Raw genomic sequence first — 21,037 nt, forward strand, 5'->3', positions numbered from 1 at the left:
ATAAGCTGCTTCTTGCAGGAAATGACTTCCCCAGTGACACAGCTCCCAATCAAGCAATGACTGTATTTTTTAAGGAAGGAGGCAGCTGCAAGCTATTAATAACCAACATTCACAGTGTGTATGGGTTGGATATATGGACTGAGTAAAGGGCTCTGGGAAGAACAACAGCAACATTCCCTATATTGTTTTAGGAGTCTTTATCTCCAAAATGCCTTGTACTCAGTAAGCATTCTATATGTTAGTACCTTAATGTATAGAACTACAGCAATAGCACATTTCCAAGGAATAAGTTATTTCATATGGGTCAATTTTTTTAGAGATTAAAGATTGTACTTTTAAAAACTTCTTGATGAGAATGTTTCTAAAATATATCATATATTTTCCTTACATCACACAGAAGATAGTGAGATCAAAATGGTCTTTCCATGTTGACTCAGGGTGATAATTTAGGAACCTTAAACACTTTGCAGGGGTGCAAGTTAGTAGGATCTTCCTTTCTAAATCTTTAGGTGAATTTTAGGAGCTACTGTACAAGGCAGTATGCTGGGCTGTCAGATATCAGCTGTCATTACCCGTAATAGTACACTGGGTTCTTGAAGGTTTCTTCAACTTCACATCTCTGAGGACTGAGAAGTCTGATGATCAAAGATGTCAAGTTTGTGAGAAAATAAGGTGTGGATTACATCCTGAGGATTTCTCCTAGAATGGATTACAGGGCTTTAGTTCTTTGGCAATTGACAGATTGTATGATGTATGAGGTGTTAAAGCATGCTCATGCTTGCTTCTCATTCGTAGCCCTGCCCTGTAGACTGGGGCTTTCTAAACTTCAACATCTGTGGGAACCCTGTAATCAGAGTCCATCCATGGTTCAATTGATGATTGGCTTTTCAAATGAGAGAGTTGATTTGACAAATTTCATTCATATGGGCATTAAGGAATTGAAAAGACAAAATTTGCTTTTACTAATTTTCTGACTTAGAACTTTTAGAAGTCATTTGTTGCTTTTATAGTCTGATGTTAAGGAATGTTTTAAAGTAGGTGAAGAATTGCTTCTTGGCCTTTAGGCTAAGGTCAAGTGTAGCATCTGTTCTTATCAGTTTAAAGTAGGTGAAGAATTAAAATGGAGTGTAAGAAAAGGAGATTGAGTTTGCAATTCAGTATTTCATGGTCTCCAGAACCTTTGTTCTTTTTTCCAAAATGGCAGTGAATTTAGTGGTTCATTTCGTGTGGTAACAAGGGTTTATTTATGTATCTGCCCTAAATTGAAGCTGAAAATATAAAGTGTCCTGATCCCTGGAGCTGTTCTTCTTTGTGATGTCCTTACTACTCAGGAACTGAATGAAGGGTGAGCAGTGCAGTCCATTGGATTTGGCACAGTGATGTGCTAGAGAAAGTGCTATGAGAGCCAGTTGTATATATCTCTTTCCTATTCCACCTGTAGTGATGTCTCACTCATAGCTTCAAATTAGCCATGGTGGGAATATTTATAACATGGAAAGTGGCAAACACTATAAACAGGGTTTTTTCTTTTTGTTTTTTTCCCAGAGAGCCAACATTTTTAAGGTTTACCGGCATACCACTGCTCTCTAGACCATTGGCCTTAGCATAAGCCACTAATTAATGCTTTATTAAGGCAACTTTTAAAAAATGGACATATAATGACCAATAAATTATATTAGTTTCAAGTGTACAATGTAATGAATTGTTATTTGTACTTATTGCAAAATAATCAACACAATAAGTCTAGTTAACATCTATCACCATACATAGTTACAGTTTTTTTCTTGTGATGAGAATTTTTAAGATTTACTCTCTTAGCAACTTTCAAATATGCAAAACAGCATTATTAATTATAGTCACCATGCTATACATTACATCCCTATGGGTTATTTATTTTATAACTTGAAGTTTGTACCTTTTGACCACCTTCACTCATTTTGCCCAACCCAACCTCCCTGTCTCTGGCAACCACCATCTTCTCTGTTTCTATGAGCTCAACTATTTTTTTTTTGATTCCACATAGTATTTATCTTTCTCTGACTTATTTCATTTAGCAAAGCCCCCTCAAGGCCCATCTATGTTGTCACAAATGGCAAGATTTCCTTCTTTTTCATGGAATAATATTTCAGTGTGTGTGTGTGTGTGTGTGTGTGTGTGTGTGTGTGTGTGTGTACCATAATGTCTTTATCCATTCATGTATCAATGGACACTTAGGTTGTTTCCATGTCTTGCCTATTGCAAAAAGTGCTGCAGTGAACATTGGGGTACATATATCTTTTTAAAATTTTATTTATTTCAGAGAGAGAGCGAGCATGTGCATAAGCAGGGGAGAGGGGCAGAGGAAGAGTGAGAGAGAGAGAATCCTAAGCAGGCTTCATGCTCAGCAAAGAGCCTGACACAGGGCTGGATCCCTGGGATCATGACCTGAGCTGAAATCAAGAGTCGGATGCTTAACTGACTGAGCCACCCAGGTACTGTCTTTTTTAATTAATGTTTTTGTTTTCTTCAGTTAAATACCCAGAAGTGGAATTGCTGGATCAAAAGGAAGTTCTATTTTTATTTTTATTTTTATTTTTTGAGGATTATTCATGCTGTTTTCCACAGTGGCTACACCAATTTATGTTCCCACCAACTGCATACAAGGGTTCCCTTTCTTCCACATCCTCACCAACACTTATTTCTTGTATTTTTGTTGATAGCCATTCTAACAAAAGAGGTGTGAGGTGATAACTCATTATGGTTTTAATTTGCATTTCCCTGATGATTAGTGATGTTGAACATCTTTTCATATACTTGTTGGCCATCTGTATGTCTTCTTTGGATAAATGCCTATTCAGATCCTCTGCCCAATTTTTAATCAGAATGTTTGGGTTTTTTGCTGTTGAGTTATATAAATTCTTTATATATATGGATAAATAAATAAACATATGTATATATATAATTGTATATTAACCCCTTATCAGATATATGATTTGCAAATATTTTCTCTCATTCAGTAGCTTATTTTTTCATTTTGTTGGTTTCCTTGTTGTGTAGAAGCTTTTTAAGTTTAACATAGTTCCACTTGTTAATTTTTGCTTTTATTGCTCAAGTCAACCTTCTTGGACAAAGAAAACAAATTAGACTCAGATGAACTTAGAGTTATCAAGTTGCTGATATGTTTGTGTCAGAGGGCACCTGGGTGGCTCAGTCAGTAAATGTCTGACTCTCCATCTCAGCTCAGGTCTTGATCTCAGGGTCATGAGTTCAAGCCCTGTGGTGGGCTCCACACTGGACGTGGAGCCTACTTTTAAAAATAAAAAATAAAATGTTTGTGTCAGGAGAGACAATATCATCAAATCCAAACCCCTTATTTGTTTTTAACCAAAAGTAAAGTGGGACTCATAAATGAGTGGAAAACAACTTGGGCAGATTATATGTTGTAGAAAGAACAGGGTTGGGATTAGAACCAGGTCTCTTGACTCTTTGACCAGACAGTTTTTAAAAGTTTACTTTAAATAATACCTTTTATTGGGGCGCCTGGGTGGCGCAGTCAGTTAAGCGTCCGACTTCAGCCAGGTCACGATCTTGCGGTCTGTGAGTTCGAGCCCCGCGTCGGGCTCTGGGCTGATGGCTCGGAGCCTGGAGCCTCTTTCCGATTCTGTGTCTCCCTCTCTCTCTGCCCCTCCCCCGTTCATGCTCTGTCTCTCTCTGTTCCAAAAATAAATAAACGTTGAAAAAAAAATTTAAATAATACCTTTTATTAATAGTATAAAATAATGTTCCAAAATGGAAAAATAGAATAATAAAATTTAATAAGAAACATTAGCAATTAATTGTATATAATTAAGAATTTAATATCTCGTGTGTTCTAAGTACAAAACTGGCAATTTACAGTATTCTTTTTTTATTAAGTTTTTTATTTTAATTCCAATACAGTTCACATACAGTGTTCTATTAGTTTCAGGTGTATAGTGATGCAACAATTCTCAGTGCTCATCGTAAGTATACTCTTGATTCTCTTCATCTATTTCACTCATCCCCCCACGGCCTCCCCTCTGATATGCTTTATTTTAAACAAATATCCTCAGTAAAAGTTTTTTTTTTCAACAAGAAAATTTTTTACTTGACGCATACTTGGGAATACGTGACTCTAAAAGATATATATAAAACATTCCAGGGGCACCTGGGTGGCTCAGTCAGTTGAGCATCCAACTTCGGCTCAGGTCATGATCTGGTGGTTCATGGGTTCAAACCCCGTGTCGGGCTCTGTGCTGACAGCTCAGAGCCTGGAGCCTGCTTCGGATTCTGTGTCTCCCTCTCTCTGCCCCTTCCCTGCTTGCACTGTGTCTTTCTCTCTCAAAAATAAATAAACATTAAAAAAACATTCTATTGCAGAAAAATAGAATACACACTTTCTTCAAGTACACACAGAAGACTCTACTGGCTATAATATTCTCTCATTTAAGCCCTACCACAATCACATGCCTTATAATCCCCATTTTACTGAAAAAGAATCAAAGATCAGAGAGGTTATATAACTTATGTAAGTTTACACAGCAGGTGGGTAGCAGGAGCAGGAAGCAGAGAGCCCTGCTGTTTTGAAAGCCCATTCTTCTCCATGTGCCAGATTGCCTTTCTAAACCTGACATTAGCAGGCTGAGATTGTGCCCCAATGAGGCACACTTTTATTTACTTCAAAAACACTTTGGAAAATAAAAAAGAGCTAAACACTAAAATGAGAATTTTCTCATAAACTAGAGTGTTTCTTTCTATCGCTCTCTCCCCCATCTCCTCATAGAGACCCTTACAGGAGAACAGCCTGCCATTTATAGCAGTTAGCCTCACGCCTCTGCAGTACTCCCTGGAGCTTGTGAGATTCCCGCTGGGTCACATTGGATTGGTCCTGCTGGGAAAGTTTACTGAGTAAGCCTTGATTCCTCCAGTGATAACCTACCATTTATCAGTTGGTTAATGTGTGTCTTATTCATTTATGTAGTCTACTAGAGGGACATTTGGCATAGCTTCTGTTTGCCTTTTAGCAAGGCAAGTTTTTGTTGTTGTTAAGTTTTGTACATTCTTGTATGTGTGTGCCTGTGTGTTTAACAGTTTATAACAGAAATGCTTCTTTGAAGCCAAAATAATTCTTCATGGTTACAATGTAACCTTAAACTTTTATAGCATGTATGAACACTTTCTTGAAACTGAGAAATACACCTCCTTGAGCCAGCAGATTAGTTTTTAATTTGGGATGTTTTCTTAAAAGATAAAATATTCTGCATTTTTTTCTTGGTGAATAGGTTTAGAATGGGTTCCCAAATTGCATTGCCAGTTCAAGTCTGGCGGTAGTTCAAGTGGAATATAATAACAGATAAAGGTCTGGAAGTGTGTGTTCCTGTTAAGGGCAATGGGGCTGGAAGGGCTAGAAGTAAAGAGTGTCTCAGAACAGCAATATGTCTGGGAGGAAAATCTTGGAAGCCAAGGTGAAATGCTGATAAACACAGGCACCCATGCATTTGGGAGGGTGAGTGCAGCTACATTCCTCATTAACCTGACAACAGTCCCTTTCTCTCTGGCAAGGTTGTCTTGGTAGGCTCAACGTGCAGCTAAAAGAGGAATATACACTGAGTGCTGGAGGTGGAAGTTAGGATGTGGCTGCCAAACAGTTCATATCTTTGAGATGACCACAAACACGGTGCAATGACAGAAGATCCACACAGATGTTCTTATTCAAAGACTATTCTGGCTATCTATTGCTGGGTATCAAACCACCCCACAACGGGGGCTTAAAAAATAACAATCACTTATTTTGCTTACCCATAGGGAGGATTGACTGGACACAGCCAGGCAGTTTCTCTTGAGACCTAGCAGATGGTTTCAGTCATAGTGGTTGGAGTTGGGGCCATCTCAGAGACTCCTTCACTCTTAGGTCTGGTGCTTGTGCTGGGGAAATTCAAACAGTTGGGGGCTGGAACAGATGGGGATCCTGGGCGTCTCTGTCTCTATGTCACCTCTCCAACATGGTGGTATAGACAACCAGGCTTATTACATGATGGATGAAGGCCCTCCAAGAAGGTATTTTAAGAGATAACATTTAAAAGGTGCCAAACATATAGTAGAGTACCTAACGGTAAATATTACATTCATCCAAAGGAATTTTGAATTCAGAATTTCAAGCAAACAGATTTCAGGTGAAGCACATTATTCTTTTTATAGTAGAGTATATAAGGCTGACCTGTGGGATTGGAGACTGTGGGATATGTAGAGGTGTGCTTGTGTGTGTGTGTGTGTGTGTGTGTGTGTGTGTGTGTGTGTGTGTGTGTTGCGGCATGTAAACAATTTAATGATTCCTAGAATCTCCCAGAGGTTCCTCTCCCTCCTGGCTAGAGAGAAGAGAGAGAAATTCACATGATCCTATCCATCTCCACCTCCAGCTTCTTTGTAATCTGAGATTTTTGTGTGGTCCTGTATCACACAATCATTCAGTCCTCAATGAGAGAACATGTCTAACGACCAAGTTGTGCAGCAATAATTAAATATACCATAGGTGAGGCTATGTATTTTACTTGGTTCCAGCCATGCTTAAGTGGCTCAGCCTCTAAAGCTTATGAACTTAGTTCAACTCAAACACAGGAAGGTATCTTGTTTATTGCTAATTAGTATAAAATGTAATTACTATGAAAGTAAAAAACATGTTGGGAATCAAGCAAGGATTCCTTGGTTTAAATATATTTCATTTGGAGAATAGGGAAGGCTTTTTTTTTCAAGAAATATAAGAAGAGTTAAGCATTTTGCTAAGGAAATTGAACCTTGAGAGACCAGAGTTTAAACATATCATACTTAAATATATCATATTTAATCATTATTTGATTAACACTTTTAACATCCAATTAAAGATTAATTTGTACACCAGCTCTAGAAGCTTATTTCATTTACTGATCTTTAGTCTGAGCTGGTTTTTGTTTAGTTTTCAAAGCACCTTGGATGCTGTTCTTTGAGCTTTCTTTGTGGTAATTATTAAGTTAATTGAGGGAAGTCAGGGCCTAAGTATTTCAGAAATGAAATTATATGGCCATTAATTTGTGAAGCTCCTGATTATCTTCTCATTCAGAGTTTAAAGTTCATTTCAGAATCATAAATAAAGGAGAGATGACAAGTCTAGTTTTATGAACTAGGCCCTGGCTTCAAGCACTTAAGGAAATCATCCTGAGTCCAGTTTCTAATTGCCTTGATCCAGTTGTATGAATTACCCCCATTTGTTTTTGCTTCTTCTTCTTAATAATGGGGCACACATTTCTTGTAAAGAATAGCTGACTTATTAAGAGTGTGTTTAGTGCTATTTGACCAAAGGTAATGTTCTGGAGAATTTATTTAGATAAATCCCTTGGTTTATTCCATCCACTTGGCCTGCTGTCTTCTTCCTGTTCCTCTTCATCTCTGTGACTCTCATCTATCCTTGATGAGGCTCTGAAGGACATTTCCACTTCTCAGGTTGGATTAGTTGCCTTGCTGCAGCGGGCATAGGCCTTCAATGCACACATTCCTCTACGGTTTCTATCACTTGAAATGAAAGTAAGTAATTATCTGTTTAGATGTCTGTCACCTCACTAGATATTAGCCCTCTGAGGACAGGAACTTTCTTTTTCAACAGTGTACCCTCCATATTCAAAGAAAATTATATAAGCTAGGGAGAAATTGTGCCTCAAACTCAGGGCACATGATACTCACCTGATAAATGCTTAGGGGACGAATGTGTACAAGTACCCTGAATTTTTAACTGGTGCTTTTCAGAAGCCCAAATCAATGCAAAGTTGACTTGATAAAGTGAGCTTTGAGGCATTTTGGTGAATGAAAAACACAGTTTTGAATTTTTGAAGAACAATTTGCTGATACATATTGCAAACCAATAATTATGCTTAACAATAAAGCAAACTGCATTTTGCTATTGTTGGGTTTTATCATCTGTGAACCCTAGCTGATTGATAAATAATGTATTAGTTATCTATGGCTGTGTACAAATTACCCAACACTTAGTGACTTACAACAAAACACATTTCTGATCCCACAGTTTCTGTAGGTCAGTCACGTGGGCATGGTTAACTGGACACTTTGCCTCAGCATCTCACGGTCTCCATTTCTCTTGAGGCCCCAACTGTAAAGGACCTACTTTCCAAGCTCACACTCGTGTGCCTGTTGGCAGGATTCAGTTTCTCATGAGTTGTTGAACTGAGCCTTCAGTTTCTCATGAGGCCTCCCTTGGTTCTTTGCCATGTGGGCCTCTCCATAGAACATCTCATTCATGGTGACTGGCCTCATCATGGGGAGCACGCAGGAGGACGGGAGAGGGTGCCAACAAGAGAACACACACAAGTCACGACGTTTTGTAAACTAAACCTGGAAGTGAGATCCCATTGCTTCTACTATATTGTACTGGTTACTAGGTCCACCCTACAAAGTGGGGGGGGGGGGGGTATTACACAAGAGTATGCATGCCAGGAGGTAGGAATCATTGAGAGCTGTATCAGAAGCTTCCTACCATTCCTAAATAAGAATTTAAGAAAATTACAAAATGTATAACACAATATTGGGGGCACAAAAATGAAACACACTAATGTGATTTTAAACAATTTAAGCCCCGACTTTTTAACGCTTTATTCTTTAGTCCAAAACATTAATTTTCTGTCTACTCGGTGCCACACCTCACAATACACTCATGGCACCCCAGAAAGGAATAAGACTTTGTTAATGACTGAAGGAGCTTAGAGATTCGTGAAGGAAATACACACGGAGGAAAAAACCATTAAGGAAAATGTCATAATGCAAGTACTTGAGTGTGGTTTTTGGAGTATAGGAGTAGAGTAGATGTCAGGAAAGTTTACTGAGAGTTGTGTTGCTGAAAGTTGTTTGGGGAGGTGAGTGATGAGGAAGAATTTCCTAAGCAGACAGCGGTGACATGAGGAAGAGCTTGTGGAAAGGAAGAAATACTGCTTATCTGAGATGAATGAAATCAAGGTTTTGCTGATCATATAAATACATAAGAAAAAATCATGAAGTGGCTGGAAGAGAACTTATACCAACTGTCCCCCAAGTCTCAATGTCAGTGCCAAGGGGAGCAGAGGTGACTCAACTCCCACAGTTAGGAGAGATGACTTTGTGAACATGATCTTTGGCAACTGCTCTTGTCTCCTTAAAGGTTAGTTATGCTGGATTTTTCTTCTTTTCTTTTTGATTTTTTTTAACATTTATTCATTTTTGAGAGACAGTGAGAGACCGAGCATGAGTGAGGGAGGAGCAAAGAGAGAGGGAGACACAGAACCGGAAGCAGGCTCCAGGCTCAGAGCTGTCAGCACAGAGCCCGACATGGGGCTAGAACTCACGAACCATGAGATCATGACCTGAGTCAAAGTCAGATGTTCAACCGACTAAGCCACCCAGGTGCCCCTATGCTGGATTTTTCTGAATTCATGACTGGTCCTTGATGAAACTTTGAAACATGCACATTTTGTCATTTGGGTCATAGTTGAAGCCCCTCTCCTGCTCTGTGGTATTTCTCTAACCCCAGGAATTTGGTCAGTTCTGGGTGGTTTCTTGTCATCTGAGGTTTCACCAGGCCAATCTTGACAGGCAGTGTGCCTTCCAGGCTCCCTGGGAGGTCTCCCTCCTCTTACCTATCAAAGCCTAGGTAACATGTTTCCTCTCCAGAGGGAAGTAAAGGAAAGACTTGGGGCCAGCATCCAAACTGGCAAAGAAACTGATACCTGTGTCACCTGATTTTAAGGCCAGCATCTAAGGTAGCAGCACAAATTACCCATAGTGATGTGGTGAGGGAGGTGTGCTTGACTGTAGATTATACAGTTGACCCTTGAACATGGGTTTGAACTATGCAGATCTACTTACATGTGTGTTGTTTTTTTTATATAAATACATTACTGTAAATTTATTTTCTCTTCCTTGTGATTTTCTTAACAACATTTTCTTTTCTCTAGTTTACTTTATTATAAGAATATGGTATATAATACATATAACATACAAAATAAGTGTTAATTGATTGTTTATATTATCAGTAAGGCTTCTAGTCAACAGTAGGCTATTAGTAGTTAAGTTTTTGGGCAGCCAAAAGTTATATGCTGATTTTCAACTGCACAGGGAGTCAGTGCCCCTAACCCCTGTGTTGTTCAAGGGTCAACTGTAATTGCATTATTTTGCTCTTAATTATCTTATTTTTTTGCTTTTGCTGTCACCTCAATTACATTTGTACAAATATGCCTCTTTTCTTGTGACAGGAGCCTGTATTTATTTCTGAGTTTAATTCTTTTTGGCATCATTCAATTTTACATTCTTCAAAATAATAACTCCAGGATGCCATTATCTAATGATCAATGAGTTCTCTGCCAAGTCATTGTCTCATGTTTAAGTTTTTGGGTTTTTTTAAATGTTAGGTTGTATATAAAAAAAATTCTGTATACTAGGGAGGAACTGTACTTCAGAGAGGGTGAGAAAGCTAACCTAAAGCCTGTGTTCTTTGCACGAAGCCAAGCAAAAGAGCCAGTAGGGCCAGTAGATGAAATTATTGTCTGGAATCTTTGAGAAATATGCGGTATCAGCAGAGCTTCTGAGTGGTGAGAGTTGGGCAAATGATCTTTCTCTTTTCCAATAAGGGGGAGCACTCTTCAAACTATAGGTTGAATAGCTTTCTGTCAATCCTTGGAATGAGGAGATGAATAAAATAAGCTAGGAGAACTTATAAAAGGGAATGGCATTGACCTTGTAACCCTCTACACCCTCACAGCTATCAGCACCCCTTTCTGTAGCTTTTTGAATTTGCCTGTTTATGACACCAGTATCCCCTTGCCTACTCAATGGTCACGAAGACTCTCTTCTGTGTCGATCATAGTGCAGTTCTCAGAAGGCATCTTACTGTGTATATAAATATAAAAGAACACCTTAAATTTCTGTGTTTTTAGGAACTCGGATAGGTTATCACCAGCTTCTGATTGGTAAAATATTTCCCTTCTTTTTTTCCCGCTGAATCTCTAAGGGCCATAGTCTGATTTTTAAATCATGAGCCACAACAGCTACACGTGTCAAATTACACTCTAATTATGTGCTGATATATCTGTCTTTCCTGCTAAATTGGAAGCTCTCTGAAAGTTGGAGTCCTGGGCTTTTTATCTATGTATACATTCATTCATTCATTCAATACATTCATCTGTGTATTGAAATATATATATATGGGGGCGCCTGGGTGGCTCAGTTGGTTAAGCGTCCAACTTCAGCTCAGGTCATGATCTCATGGGTCATGATTCTAGCCCCACGTTGGGCTCTGTGCTGACAGCTCAGAGCCTGTAGCCTGCTTCAGATTCTATGTCTCCCTCTCTCTCTGCCCTTCCCCCACTCACATTCTGTCTCTCTCACTCTCAAAAATGAATAAATGTTAAAAAAAAAAAAAACTTGAGGGGCGCCTGGGTGGCTCAGTCACTTAAGCATCCGACTTCGGCTCAGGTCACAATCTCGCAGTTCATGAGTTTGAGCCCTGCATGGGGCTCAGTGCTGACAGCTCGGAGCCTGGAGCCTGCTTCGGATTCTGTGTCTCCCTCTCTCTCTGCCCCTCCCCTGCTCATGCTCTGTCTCCCTCTCTCTCAAAAATAAATAAACATTAAAAAAAATTTTTTTATTTGAAATGTATACATACACATATATATATAGTTATAATACACATATATAAATTGTTATATATATATATAACAATGTCTGGCACCTAGCAAACTGTAACAAATGCTTGTCCACATAAAGTCATTCATTCATTCATTCATTCATTCATTCAGATTATTCAATCTCTCTGAACTTTACTTTCTTTATTCTTATTAGGATAACAGTACAAAAATCACCTGGCAAGTTGTCAGATACATAGTAGATATTCAATAAATAATGTGATATTCTTTCCTCCTACTCAAAGATGTAATCCATGAAAGCTGAAGAGGTAGGTATTATTTAGAGAAGTCAAGTGTTCTGGAACCATGTTCTTATCTGTTCTAAATTCATCCATGTTAGCTTTAAGTGTATCAGTCTCTACATCCCTCTCCTTTGCAGGACAGCAGAAGAAAAAAGGCTTCCCGGGCATTCTGCTTTCTCTGTCTTACATGAACACAATTTGTGTACAGACTGTCAGTCTTGTTCCTTTTGCTGTGTGAACACAGCTATAAATAACCCCTAACTTTACAGACATGATTTGATCTGGGCCAGGTCCCGTTTTTCTTCATCCTTGATTAAACATCCTGCCTTCTAATTTTTGTATGTGACTTTTTTTAAAATCTGAGTTCATCAAATGACTTTATCATTCATTTACTGCTTTGATCAGGAGAACTCACAAATGTTTAATGCTCACAAAATGGAAACATGACAAAATATCCCACATCATAATATAGTCAAATATAGTACATGTGATTTGAAATCTTATCAATGCCTTAAAGAACTTCATTTTGACCCTATTTTTAAAAGAGGCCAAAGTCATTAACAAAAAGTCTGTGAAAAGTTTTTTTTTTTTTTTTTTTTTAATGGTTCTGCTTATCAAGATGCTGAGGGCCTAAATCCTGAACCTGATGAAAGAAGTTCAGGTCCATAGTTTCCTATCTGCAGTCCTGAAAATTCTTAAACTCTGGCAGGCAATAGTTTTTTGTAACATATTTGGTGACAAAGTTTGAGCTAAACTGAAGAAAGATTATAGTCTCTATCCTACTTTACGTGAATATTCGTGTTTCATGGCAAAAATGCCAGTGTTCAGGGGCACCTGGGTGGCTCAGTTGGTTAAGTGTCCAACTTCGGCTCAGGTCATGATCTCGTGGCCTGTGAGTTCGGCCCCACGTTGGGCTCTGTGCTGACAGCTCGGAGCCTGGACCCTGCTTCGGATTCTGTGTCTCCCTCTCTCTCTGCCCCTCCCCCACTCATGCTCTGTCTCTGTCTCTGAAAAATGAATACACCTTAAAAAAAATTTTTTTTAAATGCCAGTGTTCACTTACTGTGGGCTGCCCCAAGCCCACTGCAAACGTTATTTAGTACAGAGTTTACATTCTCTATGACATTCTAAAAATTTGAGAAGTCTAGATATTGAAATATATTTAGTCCCAAGAATCTCTTTGGGAGAAGAGATCATGGGCCTGTAGTTACCAAACTTGATCCCTGGAGTGTTAGCCTATGTATATAAACACTTGTATGGAATTAAGTTCCATCATGTTTGATTTTAATAGTTTCAAAGAATATTCAAAATAGTTTCTACCTACCAAAATATTTATGGATGGAATAATGTAGTGTCTGTGATTTGTTCAAAATAAAATGGGAAAGAGGAAGTGGATGTCAAGAACTTTGAAGAGTCCTAGATCTTACCTGACTTGCAAGCTCACAAGTTAGTTGGCCACAGTTTCATAAATGTTGGCAGAAGAAGCTGGGTCAGAGGTAAAGGACTTTATTTTTCACTGAACAGCAACCAGCATGACTTTCATGTTCACATTAGATCCCTCTTGCTTTCCAAGTCCCAGTGGGCAATGGGAAGTGGCCCAGGTGGATGTTGTGCAAGCAGGCAGTTCACTGAGTTTAGAGAGCCTGAATCTTTTTTCTGAAGTTTATTTATTTCTTTTGGCTTGGGGAAGTGGGACAGAGAGAGAGGGAGAGAGAGAATTCCAAACAGACTCCGTGCAGAAGTGTAGAGCTGGCTGTGGGGCTTGATCTCATGAACTATGAGATCATGACCTGAGCCAAAATCCAGAGCCGACGCTTAACTGACTGAGCCACTCAGGCACCCCCTGAATCTTTTATAATGGGCACTATATAATGGGCACTTGCCTGACCTTGCTTTGTTGGGAGCTATTATCTTTGCCATACTGGTCAGTAAACAAATCTGCCCTCTGCTCTGAAGAGAGACACTATCTTAATTCTCCAATACTGCTTACTATACAAGCATCCTTGAAAAGATAGTTCATAACAAGGCAGTCAGCACCTCTGGTCACAAAATCTACAGAAACACAAGAGACCTATGGGGAATTGTACCCCAACAGTAGAAGCTGAAACAAAATTAACTGAGTTGATGGATTAAAACTGGATGATGGATACATTGAAGTACGGTTTACTTTTGTATATTTTTGAAATTTTCCATGAATAACAAGTTAAAAAATAGCAGCCACTCTAAGTGCTTTGTGACACTCTCCACATAAATCACAGTAAAAAAGACCAAAAGTGACTGTGTTAATTCTGCACTATTTCACCTCTCTACTTCCCTGAGCAAATGTCTGAGGTCTGTTTAGTAAATGTTCTTGGAGGCTAATTACATTAGTGGTTTGCTAGAGCACTGACAAGTTAAATTTGATGAACTGAAATCTCTATAGGTTAAATAGTTGGGAATATTAGAGAATGGTAGAAAATTGTTTTTCAGTTTTTAATTTTTTAGGAGTACCACATACATGTCATATATGTGTGTGTGTGTGTGTGTGTGTGTATAAATACACATATCACAGTATACATATAACATATACATATATATATCACATATATATCAGTGAGATAGAGGCAAAGGAGACTTCATTTATCTATAAGGTCTTTTATTCATATAAATAGTAATCAGACTGTCAAAAAAGGAAATCTTGAAAATCATGCTAATGTAGGTGTTAAAAATCATGCTAATGTAGGTGTTTTTAGCAAATAAATGTTTCAAATATATACATATATATCTTAGTAAAACATAGATACATTCCTGTTCCATAAGCAGAGGTATCTAGACTAAAAAGTGAATGTCTTATTCCCCACAAAGCAAGCACCATGCCCTCTCCAATTTTCCATTTGCCTCTAGAGAGATAATTACTGTTGGCAGTTTGGTGTGTATTCTTTCAGGCAAGTCATTATAAATTTACATACATTAATATGTAAAAGTACAAATATAGTTTTAAAAAGCGTAAATGGGATTATGCTGTGCATACTTTTATATATCCTGCTTTTTTCCTATGAAAATTCCTTGGAGATATTTCAATTTCAATATATATAAAATTATTTTGATTTTTAAAAAATGGTTGCATAGCATTTGATAGAATGGATGTATCATACCTGAAATATTCAACCTAAGCTCATATTTCACTGCTGCTAAGAATTTTTCATTGTTATTATGAACCCATATCACTGTTGCATTCTTATCAAGTAAGTTTCACAGTCTAGTTCCTGCCCACCTGAGTGTATATAATCTAAGACAACTTCAATACAAACATGTAGCAAGAAGATAATTTCTGTGCATGTCAAGAGTTCTGAGACATTTATTTATTTATTTATCTATTTATTTATATATATAATGTTTATTTTTTTTTTAATTTTTTTTTCAACGTTTTTATTTATTTTTGGGACAGAGAGAGACAGAGCATGAACGGGGGAGGGGCAGAGAGAGAGGGAGACGCAGAATCGGAAACAGGCTCCAGGCTCCGAGCCATCAGCCCAGAGCCTGACGCGGGGCTCGAACTCACGGACCGTGAGATCGTGACCTGGCTGAAGTCGGACGCTTAACCGACTGTGCCATCCAGGCGCCCCTATATAATGTTTATTTTTGAGAGAGAGCGTTAGTGCGGAGGGGCAGAGAAAGAGGGAGACAGAGAATCCCAAACAGGCTCCATGCTATCAGTGCAGAGCCCAGTGTGGGGCTTGAACTCATGAACTGTGAGATCATGACCCGAGCCAAAATCAAGAGTTGGATGTTTAACTGATTGAGCCACCCAGGTGCCCCAAGACTATTAATTAATTTATTTTTTGTTAATATACAGTGTTTATTAGTTTCAGGTGTACAATATAGTGATTCAACAATTCCATACATCACCTAGTGTGCATCACAAGTGCACTCCTTAATCCTCATTACCTATTTAGCTCATTCCTCCCCCCCCCCCGCCATGGTAGCCATCAGTTTGTTGTCTGTAGTTAAGAGTCTGTTTCTTGGTTTCTCTTTCTGTCTCTTTTATTTTTTTTCCTTTTTTTGTTTTGTTTCTTGAATTCCACATATGAGTGAAATCATATGGTGTTTGTCTTTCTCTGAGTGACTTATTTTGCTTAGCATAATACTGTCTACCTCCATCCATGTCATTGCAAATGCAAGATTTCATTCTTTTTTATGGCTGAATAAGGTTCCATGATACACACACACACACACACACACACACACACACACACACACCACTTCTGTATCCATTCATCTATCAGTGGACACTTGAGCTGCTTCCATAATTTAGCTATTGTAAGTGATGCTGCTAATACACATAGGGATGCATGTATTCCTTTGAATAGGTGTTTTTGTATTTTTTGAGTATATACCCAGTAGTGTGATTACTGGATCATAGGGTAGTTCTTTTAGCTTTTTGAGGAACCTCCATACTGTTCTCCACAGTGGTACACCAGTTTGCATTCTCACCAACAATGCACATCCTCACCAACACTCGTTGTTTCTTGCATTTTTGATTATAGCCATTCTGACAGGTGTGAGGTGACATCTCATTATAGTTTTGTTTTGTATTTCCCTGATGTTGAGTGATGTTGAGCATCTTTTCATTTGTCTGTTGGCCATCTGGATGTATTCTTTGGAGAAACATCTGTTCATGTTTTCTGCCCATTTTTAATTTGATTACTTGTTTTATGGGTGTTGAGTTGTATAAGTTCTTTAAATATTTTGCATACTAACCCCTTATAGGATGTCAGAGACATTATTGTCTGTGCTCTCTTCTAGGATTTTTATGGTCTCAGGTCTCACATTTAGGTCCTTAATCCACTTTGAGTTTATTTTTGTATATGGTGTGAGAAAGTGCTCTAGTTTTAGTCTTTTGCATGTAGCTGACCAGTTTTCCCAGAACCATTTGTTGAAGACACTGTCTTTTTTCCCATTGCATATTCTTTCCTGCTTTGTCAAAGATTAATTGATCATAAAATTGTGGGTTTATTTCTGGGGTTTCTATTCTGTTTCATTGATCTAGGTGTCTGTTTTTGAGCCAGTACCATACTGTTTTGATTACTATACCTTTGTAACATCACTTGAAGTCTGGAATTGTGATACCTCCAGTTTTGTTCTTCTTTTTCAAAACTGCTTCAACTATTTGGGGTCTTTTGTGGTTCCATATACATTTTAGGATTTTTTTTATTCTAGTTCTGTGCCAAATGCTATTGGTATTTTATTAGGGGTTGCATTAAATTTGTAGATTGCTTTGAGTAGTATAGACATTTCAACAATTTTCCTTCTTTGAATTCATGAGCATGGAAAATCTTTTCATTTCTTTGTGTCATTGAGACTTTTATTTTTAATCGTGAGGCTTATTTTAAATTCTCTTGCTAAATTGAGGAGGAAGGAAGCTTAATGAGGAATAGTATGTTTATATAGTATCAAAGTATCTCCTCATTAATTCCTATAAGTTACAAAAGGAAAACCTGTAAACAGGAAGGAAGCAGACCAAATGAACAAAACAAAATACCAAAGTCAGTATCACCCATAAGGCATCATGTGTGTCCAGATATGAGACTCTGACAAAGACACAACATCACCTATGTAGTATTCCAACCAGATATGCATTACTTGAATCAGATCATGAGAAATTAGACAGGGGCACCTGAGTGGCTCAGTCAATTAAGCATCTGGCTCTTGATTTCCAGCTCAGGTCATGATCTCATGGTTGGTGGGATCAAGGACCGTGTTGGGTGCTGTACTGACAGCACAGAGCCTGCTTGAGATTCTCTCTCTCCCTCTCTCTCAGCCCCTCCTCCCCTCACACATGAGCATTCTCTCTCTCTCAAAAAAAAAAAAACATTGAAAGAAATATATATTTAGGGGCACATGGGTGGCTCAGTTGGTTAAGTGCCTGACTTTTGATTTCTGCTCACATCATGATCTCGGGGGTTTGTGGGATTGAGCCCTCATTGGGCTCCATGCTGACAGCATGGAGTCTGCTTGAGATTCTCTCTCTGCCTCTCCCTCTCCCTCTGCCCCTTCCCAGCTCATGTGCAAGCATTCTCTCTCTCTCTCTCTCTCAAAACAAACAAACAAACAAACAAACAAACAAACAAACAAAAAAGAAATTAGAGGGGCACCTGGGTGGCTCAGTCGGTTGAGAGTCTGACTTGAGCTCAGGTTGTGATCTCGTGGTCCATGGGTTCGAGCCCTGTGTCGGGCTCTGTGCTGACAGCTCAGAGCCTGGAGCCTGCCAAGGATTCTGTGTCTCCCTCTCTCTCTGCCTCTCCTCTGCTCACACTCTATCTCTCTCTGTCTCTCAAAAATGAATAAACATTAAAAAAAATTTTAATAAAAGAAATTAGACAAACTCATATCAAGGGATATTCTGTAAAATAACTGGCCCATACTCTTTACAAACACTGAATTAATAAAAATATTTATGATCTTGATGAACACTAAGAATATATAGAATTTTTTTTAATGAAATTTATTTTCAAATTGGTTTCCATACAACATCCAGTGCTCATCCCAATAGGTGCCCTCCTCAATGCCCATCACCCACTTTCCCCTCCTCCCCACCTCCCATCAACCCTCAGTTTATTCTCAGTATTTAAGAGTCTCCCATGGTTTTCCTCCTTCCTTCTCTGTAACTTTTTTCCCCTCCACCTTCTCTTCCCCCGTGGTCTTCTGTTGAGTTTCTCAGGATCCACATATGAGTGAAAACATATGATATCTGTCTTTCTTTGCCTGACTTATTTCACTTAGCATAACACTCTCCAGTTCCATCCACATTGCTACAAATGGCCAGATTTCGTTCTTTCTCATTGCCAAGTAGTATTCCATTGTATAGATAAACCACGTCTTCTTTATCCATTCATCAGTGGATGGACATTTAGGCTCTTTCCATAATTTGGCTATTGTTGAAAGCGCTGCTATAAACATTGGGGTCCATGTGCCCCTATGCATCAGCACTCCTGTATCCCTTGGGTAAATTGCTAGCAGTGCTATTGCTGGGTCATAGGGTAGGTCTATTTTTAATTTTTTGAGGAACCTCCATACTGTTTTCCAGAGCGGGTACACCAGTTTGCATTCTTGCCAACAGTGCAAGAGGGTTCCTGTTTCTCCACATCTTTGCCAGCATCTATAGTCTCCTGATTTGTTCATTTTAGCCACTCTGACTGGCATAAAGTGATATCTCAGTGTGGTTTTGATTTGTATTTCCCTGATGAGGAGTGACGTTGAGCATCTTTTCATGTGCCTGTTGGCCATCTGGATGTCTTCTTTGGAAAAGTGTCTATTCATGTCTTCTGCCCATTTCTTCACTGGATTATTTGTTTTTTGGGTGTGGAGTTTGGTCAGTTCTTTATAGATTTTGGACACTAGCCCTTTATCCGACAGAATTTTGAATCATCATATGGTATACCTTAAACTAATATAAAACTGTAGGTTAATTATCTTTTACTAAAAAATTAAAATACTAAAAAAATATTGATGAAGGACAAAAGTAAAAATAAAAGGCTTAGAAATTTTTCCAGATTGGAGGAGACTAAATATACATGACAACTAAATGCGATGTGTGATACTAGACTGGATCCTGTACTAGGAAAATAATTGCTATAAAGTATATTGTTGGAACAATCAGTAAAATTGGAACATGGACTACAGATTAGATAAAATACTGCATGCATCAATGCTAATTTTTTCCAATTTTCACAACTTTAGTGTGGGTATATAAGATTATATGTTAGGAATATGTTAGGATACATAGGAAATCCACACTGAGGGATTAAGGTGTAAATGTGCATCCTGTCTGCAGAAGGTTCAGGAAAAAAGGGGGAGGGAGGGAGAGATTATGATAAAGCAAATGTGACAAACTTACAATTAGTGAATATGGACATGAATAATGGGTACATGGAAATTCTGTTTACTATTTTTTTGCAACTTTTCTCTAAATTTGAAATTATCTCAAACTGAAAATTGAAGAATATGTCCTAGTTTCCAAAGTGTACAGAGACCCAAAGTAGATAAGTCATGTGTTTAAGTGATGGTCATGATTCCTGTTCAACATCTTGCCTGCTTGGAGTGAGCTCTTGGTTATAAGGCTTTAAGGAATGATTCTTTTTCAATAGAATTTCATAAGATATTTCATATATCTCACAACTAGGAACTGTCAAAACACTTTAGTTTTAGAACTACAAATAGATGAATAGCTGTTAATTTTAGAGGCAAGAGAGGAACTTGTATTTTATTATTTTTTTAGAATTTTTTAATGTTTATTCTTGAGAGAGAGCATGAGTGGAGGAGGGGCAGAGAAAGAGGGAGACACAGAATCGGAAGCAGGCTCCAGGCTCCCAGCTGTCAGCACAGAGCCCCACGCGGGGCTTGAACTCATGAACGGTGAGATCATGACTGAGCCACACAGATGCCCCTAGAGGAATTTGTATTTTAAAGGGTATGTTGTTATTTTTAGTAAAACATTGTGTTGCACCAACCTGTTATACTAATTCCTCACCTGGAATGTTTCACTAAGCTGTGCCCATGCAGATAAAATCGCTGTCAGTTTTAATGCCTTACTTTTTGTAATGCTAGTGGAGTTAGTGAACAGTGGGCCATAGCTTTCACTTTAGAGATGCATAAAAACATAGAAATTATTTTAGCAGATCAGTAATCCTTCTTGTTTATCTGTCTCTGAATTGCTCCAAGGAACTAGCAATAACAATTATTTTAACAGCTTTATTGGGATATAATTCACATGCGTACATTTTACCCATTTAAAATGGACAGTTCAATGTTTTTTTTATATATTCACAAGGTGCAACTGCCACCACAATGTACTTTTAGAACATCTTCATCATCCCATGAAGAAACCCCATGCTGATTAGCTGTCACTGCCCATTCCCTCCTCCTCCTCAGCTCCTGACAACCACTAATTTATTTTCTGTGTCTATGATTTGCCTATTCTGGACACTTCATAAAAATGGAATCATATAATACATGATCCCTTGTGACTGACTTCTTTCACTTAGCATAATATTTGAAAAGCTCATTCATGTTGTAGCATGTATTAGTAGTTCATTTCTTTTTATTGCTTTATAATATTTCATTATA

At 38.3% G+C, this 21,037-nt stretch overlaps 1 pseudogene; it reads left to right on the plus strand.

Annotated features, from left to right (window-relative positions):
• The first annotated feature begins 1,045 nt into the window (after nt 1–1,045).
• LOC111558888 lies at nt 1,046–1,226 on the plus strand (annotated as a pseudogene).
• The last annotated feature ends 19,811 nt before the right edge of the window (nt 1,227–21,037 follow it).

The sequence above is a fragment of the Felis catus genome, chromosome X, assembly GCF_018350175.1.
Source record: "Felis catus isolate Fca126 chromosome X, F.catus_Fca126_mat1.0, whole genome shotgun sequence".
In the NCBI taxonomy this organism is placed as follows: domain Eukaryota; kingdom Metazoa; phylum Chordata; class Mammalia; order Carnivora; family Felidae; genus Felis; species Felis catus.